At 45.3% G+C, this 3,723-nt stretch overlaps 1 pseudogene; it reads right to left on the bottom strand.

Moving 5' to 3' along the window:
* Positions 1–302: 302 nt before the first annotated feature.
* LOC118621360 lies at positions 303–1,524 on the bottom strand (annotated as a pseudogene).
* Between the last annotated feature and the right edge of the window lie 2,199 nt (positions 1,525–3,723).

Here is a 3,723-nt window from a genome sequence, read left to right on the forward strand (position 1 = left end):
TGTGCCTGGAATAAAGTAAATATTTGATTGAGAGGTACTCGGTGCTAAGATAGGAAGGCAGAGGACTTCAGCTCACACTGTAAAATTTTTTTCTTCATTTAAGACAGGGAATACTTTATTCAGACCCCAAGAGAGAAATAGACAAGTCGGGTCTGTAACCAAGCGTCATGTTTTAAAGCATAGGTCAGTAATTGTGTTTGAGAGTACACACTGCTACATGCAAATCAACTGATCAGACCACCACCTTTCAACGTTTAAAACAGAATAAGCTTCCTTTGTAGAAGCAGCACCATTGTGACATTTTAACTTTCATATTCCTCTCCTTCCTCACTCTCTCCTTCAACAGAATCCATACCACTTTCTTGATAATTCTTCTCAAGGGCAGCCATGTCCTCACGGGCCTCAGAACACTTTTCTCCATGTCCTCATCCATGTACCAGTAGACAAGGGCATGCTTGGTGCACATCAGGCCAAACCTGTGGTCCAGGCAAGCCCAGGCCTCAACGGTAGCTTTGGTGTGCTCAGTATGCACAAGGCTCACCAAGTCTCCACCAGGTACCACAGTGGGAGGCTGGTAATTAATGACAACTTTGAAGCCAGTGGGGCACCAGTCCGCAAACTGGATGGTATGCTTGTGGTCTTGCCAGTGGCAATAGCACTGACATCTTTGGGAATGATGTCACCATGGTATGAGAGGATCACATTACCATGGCAAAGGTCACATTTCACTATCTGGTTGGCTGGCTCAAAGCATGCATTGGTGATCTCGGCTACAGAAAGCTGTTCATGGTGGGCTTTCTCAGCAGAGATGACAGGGGACCACGTGGCCAAGAGGAAGCAGGTGCAAGGATAGGGTACCAGGTTGGTCTGGAAATTGGGGAGATCACCATTCAAGACACCATCAAACCTGAGGGAAGCGGCGATGGAAGACATGACTTGACCTATCAGCCTATTCAGGTTAGGATAGGTTGGGTGCTCAATATTGAGGTTTCTACGACAGATGTCATAGGTGGCCTAGTTGTCAATCATAAAGGCACAGCGTGTTCCAGAGTGGTGTGGGTGATGAGGATGGAGTTGTAGGGCTCAACTACAACTGGAAACCTGGGGGACTGGGTAAATGAAAACTCCAGCCTGGACTTCTTGTTATAATAAACAGAGACATTACAGGAAGTGGAACTCCAAACCAGTCCCCCCACCAAAGTTGTGGAAAACCAAGAAGCCCTGAAGACCTGTGCCCTGTTCAGCCAGGTTCCAAATTCAATCCAGGACAAGGTCAATGATCTCCTTGAAAATGGTGTAGTGTCCACAGGCAGAGTTATTGGCAGCATCCTCCTTGTTCATGGTCAGCTGCTCAGGGTGGAAAGAGCTGGCGGTAGGTACCACAGCAAACTTAATCAATGACTGTGGGTCCCAGGTCTACAAGCACTGTCCTACTGTGCTTTCTGTGCCTGTCTCACTGTAGGAGGAGTTGAAGGACTCATCTTCCCCTACCCCAGTGGTCTTGTCACTTGGCATCTGGCCATCGGGCTGGCATTGACGAATGGGACACCAGCCGGCCAACATGGATGGAGATGCAGTCACACATGGTTGCTGCTTTGAGGCTGCCCAGCAGATGGCAGAGAGGAAGAGGAGAGGTTGTTTCTTCTTATAGCTCAACTCACAGCTGGTCAATGTAAGAGAACCTCATTTGTAAAATGTTTTGGCAAAGATGGTTAGAAGGTGACTCAGGTTGTCTAGGCTGGATGCAAATATTGAGAGTAGAAGGTGCATGTTGTGCTGGATATTGCAGAGACTGGGCTTGCATGGGTATATTGAAAACTCATTTCACCTTGATAGATGTCCCTAAAAGGGGAAAATAAAGAACAGAGTATTAAGAGATTCTCAGTGACCACCAGACCATCTCCAGACCCTGGAATATTAAAGGGGCACTGACCAGAACAAGACTAAGTCTGTCTCCTAACTCAAGGATGCCCATTTTTGTCATGATCTGAACCCAAGGAAACACTAGCTATAGGAGCAATGTATCTGCTCTATCATTGGCCACTTACCCAATTCAATAGGCACCTGGCAGAACATAAGACATAGTTGAAAGTTGCCCTTGCATTGATATTAGCCGTCTCAAGTTTCACTTCTAGTCCCTCTGGGTATGGACTTCCCAGTCAACTGCAGCTGGGGAATGTAATTTACCCTATGGTTCCTACTTGTTTCTGTGCCTCGCACACCTCCTATCTCCTCTAGGGACTCTCCCTTCCCTCGAGTCTCCAAGTCACTGTCATTTCAACCAGTACCTGGCTAAGTCTGCTCTGGTCCCCAAGAAAAGAAAAATAAAGATGTAATACTAGGGGACCCATGAGAAGCAAGAGAGAAGAGTTAGTGGTGCATCACTAAAATGTAGAAGTACTAATGTTTAAATGCAGGTTAAACAGTGCCTCATCCTTCTTGTGTAAAAAATGTTCTCTCTAGAATCTGGACCTTGGCCAGTCCCATTAGTTCAAGCCAATACCAAGCAGAGGATTTCAGCAAAACCTAGGGGTATTTTCTCTAGGAGTTCTTGCTCTGATAACAAGACTTTAATTTTGCTCTAGGCAGAAAAGATCCAGAGTATTTTATCTCCTAGAATAGAGCATCTTGAAGATTCTAAAAAATTCTTATGCTCATAACTTGTTTGTTTCTACCATTGGCTTAGAGGTAGAGATGTTGAAATGGTTGTTTTGTATTTTTCACCCAGAACAGAGTGTAGTGCTCAGCAATGAATAGCAATATACCAGTCAATTGGCTTGCTTGGCAACCAGAAGGCACCCTTCAATTTGAGATTAATTATTATCATCCTAGTCATTCTCAGACCAAATTAATTACTATAGCTATTGGACTGAAGTTTCTGGTTATTTGGGATTTTGCCCTAGTAGGCAAAGGTAAATTGTTTTGAAAAGTAGAAAGAGTAGGTCAACGTGAAAATTTAGACAGTCTATGGGACAGGAAAAATATGATTTTCAGCCCCTTATATACAATAGTGTGTGAAGATTTTGTATGCTTGTAGACACAAATAAATGGTCCAGAGTGCTGAGCTAGTAGTGAAATCCGCAGAACCCAGCTCCAGGCTCATTTCCTTCTTTCCAAAGCTTACTAGGTTTCTGAATTCCTGGACAGATCCTGGTCAGGCTGATAATCTCTTTCAGTCACCCCACTACAGAAAACCAGGACAAAAGGTGCCCACGTCTCACAGGTATCTTTGAGATGTATTCAGGTAGGGCTTTGCCACCAATCACAACAGCTTGAAGATCAAGGTAGTCAACAAGCAGGAGAAGTTCATGGTAATCAGAGGCCCCAGAGTTCAGTCATTTCCTTCCAAAGTTGACTTGCCTTGGGACGCCACCAACGAACCCATCCACTCTGTGGGATTCGGTTTCACTCAAGACTACACCTCTCTAAACTGGTGGCACAAGTTTCTCCTCCATCACTGCCAAATGCTCTGAGATCTCATGGGGCTCTAATCTATAGGGTCCACCAAGCTGAGTTCTGGGTCAGTAAACATTGGAAAATAAGTATTTTCCACTTGAGATGGGGACTCCAACCTTTCTTCCAGCAAAACCCAGGTGAAAAAGGCACTCCAGCCCCAGCCTGACAGGAACAGCCTTCCTCCAGGACACAAAGCAGAGCCTGCTGTCCATTGATCTCAGCTGTAAGAGTCAACGTTTATCTGCATTGCCTTGGAGAGTGGCTGCT

This window comes from Molossus molossus, unplaced genomic scaffold (genome assembly GCF_014108415.1).
Source record: "Molossus molossus isolate mMolMol1 unplaced genomic scaffold, mMolMol1.p scaffold_m16_p_8, whole genome shotgun sequence".
In the NCBI taxonomy this organism is placed as follows: Eukaryota; Metazoa; Chordata; class Mammalia; order Chiroptera; family Molossidae; genus Molossus; species Molossus molossus.